This window comes from Miniopterus natalensis, chromosome 1 (assembly GCF_054644295.1).
Source record: "Miniopterus natalensis isolate mMinNat1 chromosome 1, mMinNat1.hap1, whole genome shotgun sequence".
In the NCBI taxonomy this organism is placed as follows: domain Eukaryota; kingdom Metazoa; phylum Chordata; class Mammalia; order Chiroptera; family Miniopteridae; genus Miniopterus; species Miniopterus natalensis.
Window position 1 is genome coordinate 55,731,403 of NC_142081.1, and position 14,541 is coordinate 55,745,943.

The window sequence follows — 14,541 nt, forward strand, 5'->3', positions numbered from 1 at the left end:
ATTTGACACATTTGGTATGTTCTTGTGCATATAGTTATATAACAAATCAGTGAACCCAACATCTAAACCAGCATTTCAAATGTCTTTCATATTCTTTTTTTTTTCCATTCCTGCCCATGCCTCTGCTTCTATCCTCATAGTCCACCTCATAATCATTTATTTTTTCAATAACTATCGCATCTAGCTTTGTTTCTCTGCTTGCTAAAATTGTCATCTGGGACTTATTTTCACTTGACATTGTTTAAGGCTAATTTATGTACTTTTGCATACATCTGGAGTTCATTCATTTTCGCTGCTATGTAACATTCCTAAAATGTTTTTTCTTCTGGCATTTGGTAAGTACTTTAGTTCATTTCCTTATAGAAACAGGATAATTCTGAGTAGGGAAAAGGCTTACTGTATTTGATTATAAAGTAAAACAAGTCCTGCCAAACAATTTTGCCCATCTGCTTGACATTTTCTCTCTCACACACACAATCTACTCATCTCTGCTAGAGCTAAGAATATTTTTCTCTTCTTAGGCACTATCCTGAACCTAGTTGACATGAACTGTTGGAATACACCTTGGTTGGGAGCTCCAGTTAGCCCTGATCGCACTTGAAGACCTAACATGATTTGCACCAAAGTTAATTACAATATGAGTTGGGAACCTACCAAGTCAGAATCTGATAGAAAAGTGTGAGTAGCTTTGAAGGAAGGGATATAAGGGAGACCATAAAATTCTACATGGTTGAGTTTATCCTGAATACTGTCTCAAAGCTCTGTGTTAACTAAAAGCAGGCCAAATAAAAACCTGTCATGGTAATAGCCAAGCCAGTTCACCTCAAGAAGTGCTGCCATATTTGGTCTTGTACTTCTACTTGGATTGCTAAAGTTCTCTGAGCTCTTTCCATGTCACACTTTGGCCACTGGTCAGTAGCCATGGTGGTAGCAGAAGATATAATAAGAAAATTAAGCCTGTTTACAGTGGAAGAAACTGATTTGTATACAGAGGGGAGAACTGTATGTTAATTGGGCTGCAAGATTTTCTTTTTGGGGCCTATCCTTGAGGTACCCCATAAATGTGAGCTGAAAAGATAAACCACATCATTTAGAGTGTCAAAGGCTCTCCAGATCATGAATGAACTTGGGACTCTGATAATAATAGCAAAACTGAAACAGCATAGTCACTCTTTCTAGAGTTTTAATTCAACACTACATTATTGAGAAAATGTCATATACCAAGTTCTGGGCTAGGCTTTATAGACATTTCCTTTCTAGAATGTAGCAGATATCTAATTTGGTTGCAATGACCAAAGGAAGAGAAGCTGAAACTCTTACAGGTGATTCATCTGACAAGCAGTTGGTTTGTCTTGCTTCAGAGACCTACAGCATGTTCTGTGCAAGTATATGAACACATATTAATATCTAATAGTCTGGATATAAGGAAAAGGAAATAACTGCATTCTAAATAGGGATTTTTTTCAGCATGTAGACTAAACCTGTTGACCTCCAAACTGGTACCTTTTCCCATCAGGAGAACAAATCAGGTACCTGTTTCCCACATATGGTACAATAAATATCTGGGGCTCCAGAATATAGTCTAAAATGATAAGGGGGAGAACAGTGAAGCTGATCCCAGACATCAGTGCATTAAAGCCATGTTGGTTCCTTGTTCTGGATAGATCTTCTCCAGAGACTTCGTGAAGATGGAGACAGTTGAGTGGCTAATGAATCACTTCAAATCTCAGCAAGGTTTCCATCTCCTGCTGATGATTCCTTGGTCTATCCCTGGTGTCCTGGGGTCAGTGAAATGTCATAGATACCCTCTGTAAGTAAACAGAAGAAGGTATGGGAAAGAGAACAAGCTTTCCTTCTGCTTAGCCACCTGCTTGGAGAATTTCCTAGAGATGATATATTACATGTAACTCAGAGTCTGATGCAGCCACACATGATACCACTCAAGCAGTACAGGCAACGCCATAGGACTTTGAATGTCAGAATGGGAGGGAAACTTAGTCTTTGTCTCCTGAGCCACCAGACTCAGACAAGCAAAATATCACGTAGTTAGTAATGGCAAAAATGAAGGGGTTCTCTTCAACTCTAAAAGTCTGGATGTGATAGACTGAAAATTACAATCAGTCACATCAGCAATATGAGCTTCATTCCCAGTCCTTGTTCTTCCCAGCTCACTCTGAAGCAGGACAGGTAGGATAACTGAGGGAAACATCCTGATTTTGGCAGGGGTCTACTTTCTTCTCATTGCTGCACATCTGTTGATACCCCCAACATTCTATGACATTTTATTAATGATAAGTACCCAGGTTCCAAGTTTCCTATCTAGTCTCAGGGCAGAGAGACATTCTAACTGATCATAAATCTTACAATTCTGTGAAACAGGATAAAACTTCAGCCTTTGATGGAGCTGCAGGTTGGGCAGAGGAACGTTCCTTTCAACTCAGCCAAGCTGCCTTCTTCGGGCATCCAGGCCAGCAGTGTTACATGGCCTCTGAGAAAGTCCTAAAGCAAGAAAGCAGAGTTCAATAGAGGTCACAGGCAATAGGTAGTAAACTTCCTACCACAGCTGTACTTAAATGAGGGGTGGGGAGGGCAGAAGGAGCAGGGTTCCACTCAACACAATATTCTGCTATAATCCTGCAGAACAAATGTGGAAAAGGGAATCTGGCTTAAACATGTTTCTTATTTGGGAGTATCTGAGCTCTTAGAGGCAGCAGGAATCATTAGAAATTCAAGAGAGCTTTCTAATGTGTTTTAGGTACTTGCAGTTCTGGCTCATTCCTTTTGTTCCTCTGCATTGTGGTCACCATGTTCTGAAACTGGCCCAATGCTGCTTGGCCCTTTGAAAGGAGCCAGTGCTGTGGCACTAATGATATGGATCCATTTGTTGGGCATGTGATGGTAGGAGAAAGTCCTCTGCTGGTTGTCATATAGGGCCTTTATTAAGTTGAGATATGTTCCTTCTATATCAACTTTGTTTAGCTTTTGTCATGAATAGATGTTGACTTTTGTCTAATGCTGCTTCTGCATCTATTGAAATATTTTTACCCTTTTTTGTTAATGTGCTGTATCGTATTAATTGCTCTGTAAATATTGAACCATTTTTGTCCCTGGAATAAATCCCACTTGATCATGGTGTTTGATGCCTTTTATGTAATGTTGAATTCAGTTTGCTAATATTTGGTTGAGGATTTTTGCATCCATGTTCATCAGGGATATTGTCCTGTAGGGTTTTTTTCCTGGTAGTGTCTTTTCCTAGGGTCTCAAGGTGATACTGGCCACATAAATTGGTTTGAAAGTGTTTCCTTCTCTTCTATATATTGAAATAGTTTTAAAAGGATTGGAGTAGCTCTTTCAATATTTAGCAGAACGCACCAGTGGTGCCATCTCATCCTGGACAGAATTTTGGTTGTTGAGGTTTTTTATTACTGACTGAATCTGTAATAGTACAGTGGTGCCTCAGTTTTCTAATGTAATCCATTCTGGAAGATGGTTTGAGTTCTGAAACGTTTGAAAACTGAGGGATCAGCAGCCAACAGCTAGGCCTCAGGATCTTGCACTCAGTAGAAGCCGTGTGGCATGTTCAACTTCCGAGGCATGTTCAACTTCTGAGGCATGTTCGAACACGGAAGCATTTACTTACGGGTTTATGGCATTTGTAAACCAAAATATTTGTCAAAAGAGACGTTCAAAAACCAAGGTACCACTGTAATTGGTCTGTTTAGATTTTCTATTCATGATTCAGTCTTGATAGGTGGTATGTTTTAGAAATTTATCCATTTCTTCTAGGGTGTCTAATTTGTTGGTCTGTAATATTCATAGTAGTCTCTTATGATCCTATGTATTTGTTTGGTATCTGTTGTAATGGCTCCTCTTTCTAATTTTACTTACTTGAGCTTTCTCTATTTTTTGTCATGGTAAGTCTAGCTAAATATTTGACTATTTTGTTATATTACCAAAAGACCAGCTCTTAATTTCATTGATCTTTTATATTGTCTTTTTTAGTCTTTATTTTCTATTGTATTTACATTAACTTTTGTCTCAAGATATTTTTCTCTTTTGATCTTTTTTTGACACATTGGCTATTCACTACCATGTTGTTTAATCTCCCCATATATATATGAATTTTTCATTTTTCTTATAACTGATTTCTAGTTTCATACCATTGTGACTGGAAAAGATACTTGATATGATTTTAACCTTCTTAAATATATTCATACTTGTTTTGTAGTCTAACATATGATTTATCCTGGAGAATGTTCCATTTATTTTATAAAAGAATGGGTATTCTCCTGCCTTAGGATGGAGTGTTCTGTAAATGTTAAGTTCATCTGGTATAACATGTCACTTAAGGCCAATGTTTGCATTGATTTTTTGTGTGTGTAGGTGATCTATTCATGAATGAAAGTGGGGTATTAAAGTCTGTTATATTACTGTCTACTTCTCCCTTTATATCTGTTAAAATTTGCTTTATATAGTTATGTGATTCTCTATTGGGTGCATAAATATTTACAGCTGTTATATCCTCTTGTTGGATTGACCCCTTTATTATTAAATCTTATTACAGTCTTTGTCTTAAAGTCTATTTTGTCTGATATAATTATAGCTATCTAAGTTTCCTTTTGGTGTATATTTGCATTTTGGTGTATATTTGCTTGGGATATCTTTTTCCATACCTTCACTTTTAGTTGTGTGTATCCTTAAAGCTGTAGTAAGTCTCTTATACACAATATATAGTTGAGATAACATATAGTTGGGTCTTATTTTTTTATCCACCAACCAGTCTGTCTGTATTTGGAGAACTTAGTCATTTACATTTAATGTAATTATTGACAGGTATGGACTTACTCTTGGTGTTTTGTTATTATGTGGCTGTTTCTTTGCAATTCTTTTATTGATTTCTTCTCTTTCTCTTATTTGTGATGTGATGATTTTCTATAGTGCAATGATTAGGTTTGTCTTTTGTGTATCTACTATAAGTTTTTATTTGTGATTAACATGAGACTTAGGTAAAATATATTTATAACAATCTATTTTAAGTTGAACAATTAAGGTCAAATGCATTCTAAAGTTCTACATTTTTCTCCCCATGTTTTATTTTTTTGCTGTCACAATGTAAATCTTTTTACCTTGGTATCCATCACAAATTATTATAGCTAGTTATTTTTACTACTTTTGTCTTTAAACCTTCATACTAGATTTATAAGTAATTAACCAACCACCATTACAACATTAGATGAACTAAATATAAATAGAATTTAGAATAGTCTGTGAGATTTATACTTTCATATGTTTTCCTCATACTAATTAGTGCCCTTTTGTTTCAGTTTGAAGACGTCCCTTTAACATTTCTTGTAAGGTTGGTCTAGTGGTGATGAACTCTTTCAGCTTTTACTTATCTGCAAATATTTTCTACATATCCGAAGGGTATTACTGGCAGGTAGAGAATTCTTGGTTAGCAGTTTTCTCTTTCAGCACTTTGAATATATCATGCCACTCCCTTCTGACCTGGAAAGTTTCTGCTGAAAAATCTGTTGACAGTCTTATGGGGATTCCATAAGACCAGTTGTTGTATATAACCAGTTGTTTTTTGGTCTTTCTGCTTTTAATATTCTCTCATTGTCTTTAACTTTTGACTACTTTGTGCCTAATTTTAAAGTTTGCTGAACTTTCTTCTGCTTTACCTATGGAAAAGATAACCCCTCTTGAACACCTCTATGGAATTTTTCAGTTCAGTTATTGTATGTTTCATCTCACTGATTTCTGTTTGGTACTTTGTTGAAATTCTCATTGTGTTTTTACATTGTTTTCTTGACCTTGGGGAGCATCTTAATGACCATATATTCAACCCTTTATCAGGTAAATTACAATCATCATTTTGCTATGGTCATTTTCTTTTATTCAGAACATATTCCTCTATTTTTTTATTTTCCTTGATTCTGTTATTTCCTATGCATTTTACAAAACAGCCATCTCTCTAAGTCTTGAAGAACTTGATCTTGCATAGGAGATGAACCTTATCCTTCATCCCTGCCCTAGCTCTTAGTTCTCTCCAATCCTTTGTGATTGTCCAAACAGATTCTTTGTTCTTAGCAGTTCCCAGTATTTGTGTATGTGCCAAGACCTGTCAGGGTAGCAAAGGAGAGGCTCTCAGTCAGCACCTGGATACTTTAAAAGCTACAGCCAAACTCACAGGCTGCAGCTTTTAAAGTATAAAAATGGCCCGGCCATGGCTCAGCTGTTGAGCATCAACCTGTGATCCAGGAGATCAAGGTTTGATTCCAGGTCTGGGCACACGCCTGGGTTGGGGGCTCCATCCGCAGTGGGGGGCATGCAGGAGGCAGCCAATCAATGACTCTCATCATTGATATTTCTATCTCTCCCTTCCTCTCTCTGAAATCAATAAAGGTATATATTTTAAAATGTACCTCTTTCAGAGAAAGACTAGACGATGGGCATTTCTTTGTGTTCCCTCGGCACTAAGCCCTTAGGGGATAACTAATTAAGAGTTGTTTCTTTGTTTCCTAATATTGTATTGAACATGTGAGCACAGCCCTGTTAGCCACCAAAGCCAGGTTATCAAGGAATGAGTGTTCAGGGCAGTCACCCCAATAGCCAGGATGCCAAAGGTGCATAAGCTCTTTTTCTGAGATGTGGTGACTTGTGGCAGGGAGAGAGAAAAAAAAGGCACCTGCTGGCCTTTCCTGTCTGTGGAGAGAATTGTATTCAGTGTCTAGATGTGTATTAAATTAGAAGCCTGTAGCTTTTAAGATAAGCAATAGGCTTCTTTCATGGAAAGACTGGACATTGTCTGCTGCCTCTGAACTGTACCCTGGGGGAGTAGCTTTTTCTCTGTTACAGTCCTTTGGGATCCATCAACATAAACCCTGCTGACCACCAGAGTCAGGTTAACAAGGTATGTCCCCTGGGCAGCAGCCACAAAAACTGGGATGCCCAAAGTGTACACAAGAGTACTGGTGACCTGGAGCAAGACAGAGGGAGACCATGAAGATGGTATCTAACAGCCTCCCAGTCTGCTCATCAAGTCAAAACTTTTAAGATAAGCAAATAGGTCTCTTTCATGAAATGATTGGGCATGTTTCATTCTGCTTTCTCTGTGCTTGGTGATGCTGGGTTAGCCACGGTGAGTCCACATGAGTCCTTTAAAAACTGTCTTAAGTCACTGTAGCCTTGTGGTTCTCATAGAAACAAGCCCTGTTGGCTTTCAGAACTAGATATTTTGGGAGCCCATCTCTAGGTAATTGTTTTAAAAGTTGGGGCACCAAATCTGTGGGGCCCAAACCCTTCACTTCTCAGGGAGAAGCTGGGAATCAAGTTCCCTCCCAGTTGTAACCACACCAGAGGTGGGTTTATTTGTGAAATTGTATCTCAGCCTCTCTTATCTGTTTGATGAGGGGATTTTTTTCTACAAGTGTGTAGGAGTTGCTCAGCTAGCATTTGGATTTCTTTCAAGGGAACTTGTTCTGTCTGTAGCTGTATATTTGGTGTGTCTATTGGAGGAGGTGAATCCAGGAGTCTCTGCTACATCACCATCTTGAACTAGAACCTCAGGAATTATCAGATTTAATGTTGTCTTTGAACTAACAGCAGAATTGCTATTATATCTGTGATCTATTGACTCTACCATAAACATGGACTCTGGAAGGCACTCTGTTAGGAAATGTTCTTCTGCCCCCAGGTACCTGGGACATAGCATACATACAACTTATTCCTCTCTGTAACTGCATGAAAGTACGAAAGTGTCCTGGATATTTTTCTGCAGGTAAATAGCTGGATATGATGAGACATTTAATATTGATATGGGGTCACTGTTTTATATTAGCCCTTATACATGTACCCAGATAAATTATCTCCCATTCAGGGCTGACTTTGATATTAAAGGTAGTCAGGAGTGAGTGCTAGTAATTTTTTGAATAATATAGTTAGTGTTACATGAAAATATTTATTTAGATGACTCCCATAATATACATCTTTAGGTATGTTCTGCAGTGAAGTCAAGCTATATTTGTTCAGTTTAAAAGGGGAAATATAAAAACAAATAGGACTGCCTATACACAATGGATTAAACTGGGAACACTGATGAAAAGTTTATAAGGCAGTCATTGCCTAGAGAAGACCAAAGAGTGAGTTGCAGTCACATCAAAATAGTTTTCAGACATTTTTCTTCCTGTGGTTTCCAACTTAGGGCAAAGCAATTAGCCTCCTTTGGCCAGGGAAATTGGGGCACAGTTCTGCTTGAGTCAACATCCCAAACAAAGGGTTTTCCTGGCCTTAGCTCCCTGTCTAGTGGGGCAGCAGAACTGATGCCGATTTATGGCCTTCCCACTTCTGAAGGTAGCTTTTGACCCCAAATGACAGGAAGCCTTGCCTGAGCACCTGGGAAACTGCTGGCCCAGCAGCACTTGAGCACAGAGTCCATCCAGTGGCTCTGCTCATCTGCAGAGATAAGCCAGCAGCCCCTCTGGCCAGTGTTTAGTGAACAGGTCTGCCTGATTATCTACCCAGATAAGAGTTAGCTTCCTCTATGCTCTCATTAGGTTCCCTTGTCAGGTGGGCTGAGGCTTGTATTCAGCAGTGGGTGGGGATACAAACTACTCTTCCAGGCAGGGACCCATATAGGGGGTAAGACTCTTGTAGACTCTTGTTTGAGGATCATGTTAAGCAGAACTGTGCACCAAATTCTTTGGCTTGACACATACAGACAGAGTGAAAAAGATGCAAAATGATATTTTAAGCATTATAAAATATACTTTAAAGATGGCAGAGACAAAGAATTCCATCATTAATTGATAGTGGTGAATGTATCAAGAATAACTATTGTAAATATTTATGCACCCAACACAGAGCAACTAAATATATAAAGCAAAAAATAGCTAAAAGGAGAAATAAATAGCAATAAAATAATAGTTGGAGACTTTAAAAATCCACTCTCAACAAAGTATAGATCATCCAGACAGAGAATCACTAAGGAAGCAGTAGATTTGAATCACACTATAAATCAAAAAGACTTGACAACAGCAGAGTACACATTTTTCTCAAGTACAGATGAAACATTTTCTAACAGAGGCTATATGTTAGGCCACAAAACAAGTCTTAGCAAATTCAAGAACACTAAAATCATAGCAAGTATCTTCTCTGACCACAATGGTAAATAATTGGAGGAAACTGGAAATTCACAAAGAAAATTAAACAAAAATTTAAATTTTCTCTTGAACAATCAGTGGATCAAAGTAGAAATTAAAGGGGGCCTAATGGAGGGATTGAGCAAAAAAGGGAAAAAATTCAGACACTGGCAACAGTGTGGTGATTGCCAAGGGGAGGCGGGTGATAGAAGGAGACTTGAGGTGGGAACACACAATACATTGTACAGATGATGTGTTGTAGAATTGTGTGTGCCTGAAACATGTATAATTGTTAACCAGTGTCACCCCAATACATTTATTAAAAAGGAAACAAAGAAATTGAAGGGGAAATAAAGTATCTTGAGACAAACTGGAAATAAAACATGCCAAAACTATGGACGCAGCAAAAGCTGTTCAAAGGGAAATTCATACCAATAAACACACATTAAGAATCCAGAAAAATCTCAAACAACCTAACTCTACACCTCAAGAAAACAGAATTACAAACCAAAACCAAAGTTAAAAGAAAGGAACTAATAGAGCAGAAATAAATGAACGAGAGTACACGAAAACAATAGGAAATTTTAAAAACTAGAGTTGGTTCTTTGAAAACAAAATTTTGAGACTAACCAAAGAAAAGAGAGGACCCAAATCAACAAAATTATAAATAAAAGAGGGGACATTTTAATACCAGAGAAAACAAGGAACCAGTATGCCCACAAACTGGACAGTCTAGATGAAATGGAAAAATTCTTAGAAATAGAAGCCTGAACTGCCCAATTATTAGCAAGGGGAATGAATCAGTAATTAAAACCCTCCCAATGAAATAAAGCCAAGGAACAGATGGCTTCATTGGTGAATTCTACCAAATATTTAAATAAAAATTAATGCCAATCATTTTCAAACTCTTCTAAAAAAAATCAACTTCATTCTATGTGGCCAGCGTTACCCTGATACCAAAGCCAGAAAAAGACACCACCAGAAATGAACACTACAGACAAATAATCCTGAATTCTCAATAAAATACTAACAAGTCAAATTCAGCAGCACATTTAAAGGATCATTCACCATGACCAAGTGGAAGCTGTTGTTCATCCCCAAGATATAAGGATGGCTGAACATATGAATCAATAACTGTAAATAATTACATTAGTAGAATTAAATAAAAATCAAATGATCATCTCAATAGATGAAGAAAAAGCATTTTATAAAATTTAATATCCATTCATGATAAAAAAAAAAAAACACACAACTCTTAAGAAGGTACAGAATGAACATACCTTAACATAATAAAAGCCATTATGCTAAGTGAAATAAGTCGGTCAGAGAAAGACAAATACCATATGATTTCACTCATATGTAAAATCTAATGAACAAAATGAACTAATAAGCAAAACAGACAGTCATAGAGAGCAGGCAGGCAGACAGCTGTAGGAGAGGGGCCATGGGGGAGGGAGGAAGGAATTGCTCATGGACAACAGTGTGGTGATTGCCCAGGGAGGTGGAGGAGGGGATAGTTGGTAATGGGCAGAGACTTGACATGGTGACCACAAGATACATTGTGCAGAAGTGTTGTAGAACTGTACACCTGAAACCTGTATAATTTTGTTAACCAATGTCACCTCACTAAATTCAATAAAAAGGAAAAAATATATAAAGGCCAAATATGACACAGCTAACATCATACTCAATAATAGGATTAATTTGTAAACCATACACAATGTAAAAAGATATAAATTGTGATATCAATAACATAAAATGGGGGAATTAAAGTGTAGAGTTTTACATGTAAAACAATTGTTTCCAGCATAATTGACTATTATAACAAAATACTTGCAAATCAAATTCAACAGCACATTCAAAGACTCATACACCGTAATCAAATGAAATTTATCTCTTGGATGCATGAATAGTTTAATACACAAATATCAGTAAATGTAATAACCACATTAACGAAATGAAAGATTAAAATTATATGATCATCTCAATAGATGCAGAAAAAGCATTTTGCAAAATTCAACATTCTTTTATGATAAAAATTCTCAACTTAGGTATAGAAAGAACTTACCTCAACACAGAGCCCATGTTTGAAGAGCCCACAGCTAACATACTTAATAGTGAAAGGCTGAAAACTTTTTCTCTAAGATCAGGAACAAAACAAGGGTGCCCACTATCACCACTCTTATCCAAAACAGTACTGGAAGAGCTAGCAAGGAAAAATATATAATTAAATAAAAGGCATTAGGATTATAAAGAAAAATAAAATTCTCTATTTGCATATGCCATGATTTTATATTATATAAAAGCCTAAAGACTTCCCTCAAAAAGAGCTTTAATCAATAAATTAAGTAAATTTGCAGAATATAAAATTAACATAAAATTAGTAATGCATGTATACACTAACAACAAATTATCTGGGGGGGGAATCAACAAAATGATCCCATTTATAATAGCATCAAAAACAATAAAATACTTAGAAACAAATTTAACCAAGGAGGTGAAATATCTCTATACTGAAAAATACTACAATATGCTGATGAAAGATTGAAGACAAATAGAAAGGTATCTCATGTTCATGGAGTAGAAGAATTAATATTAAAATGTACATGCTTACACAAAAACTCATAGACACATAACAGTATGGTGGTTACCAGAGGGAAGGAGGTTAGTAAAGTCAAGTATATGGTGACAGAAGACAATTTGACTTTGGATGGTGGGCACACAATGCAATATATAGATGATGTATCATAGAATTCTGTACTTGAAACCTGTATCATTTTATTAACCAGTGTCACCCCAATAATTTTAATTTTTAAAATGTCCATACTGCCCAATGTCATCTATAGATCCAATGCAATCCCTATTAAGATTACAAGATATATTTTACAGAAATAGAAAGAAAACATCATAAAATGTATAAAGAACCACAAAAGACCTCAAACAGTCGAAGCAATCCTGAGAAAGAAGAAAGCAGGAGCCATCATGCTTCCTGATTTGAAGCTATATTTTAAAGCTATAGTAACCCAAATAATGTAGTGTTTTATAAAACAAACATAGTCTGCGCTAGCCGGTTTGACTCAGTGGTTAGCGTCAGCCTGTGGACTGAAGGGTCCCGGGTTTGATTCTGGCCAAGGTCACCTACCTCTGTTGCAGGCTCAATCCCTGGCCCCGGTCAGGGCCTGTGCGAGAAGCAACCAATCCATGTGTCTCTCTCCCTTCCACTCTCTCTGAAAAAACAATGGAAAAAAATATCCTCAGGTGAGGATTAAAAAAACCAATAAAACAGACACAGAACAGAATCAAGAGGTAGGAATAAACCCATGCATATATGGTCAATAAATGGTCAGAGACAAAGGAGCCAAGAATACTTGATGAAGAAAAGACAGGCTCTTCAATAAATGGTGCTGGGGAAATTGGATAATCATACATAAAAAATGAAACTGGACCCCTATCCTAGCACTACTTACAAAAATTAATTCAAAATGGATTAAAGAGTTGAACAGACCTGAAATTATAAAACTCCTAAAAGAAAACACAGGAAAAGCTCTTTGAGATAGGTCTGGGCAATTTTTTTTTTTTTATCTGACACCTATAACAAGCAAGAAAATAAAAACTTAAACAAGTGGGACTACATCAAACCAAAAAGCTTCTTTATAGCAAAGGAAATGATCAACAGAACAGATTAGTGGTTATAAGAGGCAGGGGATGGGGGTGGTTAAAAGGCACAAACTTCTCATTATAAAGTAAGTCATGATGATGGAATGCACAGCATAGTTACTGCTGTTAACTATGTATATTTGGAAATTGCCAAGAGAGTAGATCTTAAATGTTCTTATCACAAGAAGAAATTGTAACATTTGGTGATAGATGTTAACTAAATGTATTGTGGTGATCATTTCACAATATATACAAATATCAAATCATTATTCTGTACATCTGAAACTAATGTAATGATATATGTCAAATACATCTCAATTTAAAAAAGAAAAAAATAAGTAATCTAAATGGCCATAAAAATGCCTATGCTGAAAAAGAAGAAAGATCCCAAATTAGGAACCTAATCTTTCACCTTAAGATACAGAGGTGCAATCTAAACCAAAATGAAAAGGAGGGGAAAATAGAGTGGAAATAAATGAAAGAGAATAGGAAAATCGTAGAGAACACCAACAAAACCAAAAATTAGTCCTTTGAAAAGAACGATAAAATTTACAAATTTTATTGTTAACTAGACTTTAGAAAAAAGAAAGACTCAACTTACTAGAATCAGGAATGAAGGAGGGGATATTTCTATCAATCTTACAGAATAAAGTATCTTAAGAGAATCCTATAAGCAACTATATGCCGTCAAATTAGATAAGTTAAATGCAGTGGAAAATAGATAATCCAAGTAGAACTATAACAATTAAGAACAGTTAGTAATCAAAAAACTTCCCATTAAGAAAAATGCCTAGACCCAGATAGTTCCACTGGTAAATTCTGGCAAACATTAAAAGAATTAATATTAATTCCTCACAAACTCTTTCCCCCAAAAAATAGAAGCATAGGAAATACTCCTAATTCATTCTACAAGTCTAGTAATTACCATGATACTAAAAACAGATTTTTTAAATCACAAGGAAAGAAAACTATATACCAACACCCCTTATAAACAAAAACAAAATTCTCAACAAATACTAGCAAACTGACTATAGAACTGTATAAAAAAAGATTATAAACCATGACCAAATGGAATTTATCCCAGGAATGCAAGGTTCATTTAATATCTAAAAAATGAATTGCAATGCATGACATCAATACAATAAGAAACAAAACCACATGAATATAATACACAGAAAAAGCATTTGGTAAAACTCAATGCTCTTTCATGATAAAAACACTGACAAACTAGGAATAGAAGGGAACTTCCTCAACCTAGTAAAGGCCACTTATAAGAAACTTATACATAACATTACACTTAACGGTAGAAGATTCAGTGCTTTCTCCCTAAAATCAAGAACAAGACTAGGATATTTGCTCTTACTACTTTTTGTTTTGTTTTCTCACCAAGGTTATTTTTTCCATTGCTTTTTTCTGAGAGTGGAATGGGAGAGAGAGAGAGAGACACACACGCACACTCTCTCTGAGAGTGGAATGGGAGAGAGAGAGAGACACACACACTCTCTCTCTCTCTCTCTCTCTCTCTCTCTCTGATTGGCTGCCTCCTGCATGTGCCCCGACTGGGCCAGGGATGGAGCCTGCAACCAAGGCATGTGCCCTTGGTCATAATTGAACCCAGGTTCCCAGGCCAACACTGAAACACTGAGCCAAATGGGCTAGGGCCCTGCTCTTATTGCTTCTATTCAACATTGTACTAAAGATATAGCCAGGGCAGTTAGGCGAGAAAAACAAAGAAAATGCATCC

At 36.6% G+C, this 14,541-nt stretch overlaps 2 long non-coding RNA genes across 2 annotated transcripts in view; one reads left to right on the top strand and one right to left on the bottom strand.

The window, feature by feature from the left end:
* LOC107535742 (uncharacterized) overlaps positions 1-14,541 on the top strand; it is a 91,913-nt gene that overhangs the window by 17,264 nt on the left and 60,108 nt on the right. The gene's annotated exons all lie outside the window — the stretch shown is intronic.
* On the bottom strand, positions 1,174-11,410 carry LOC107535736 (uncharacterized). The gene is made up of 3 exons (XR_001603058.2): positions 11,209-11,410; positions 2,365-2,499; positions 1,174-1,808 (listed from the first exon to the last, which is right to left on the bottom strand). It is a non-coding gene; the product is annotated as an uncharacterized LOC107535736 (long non-coding RNA).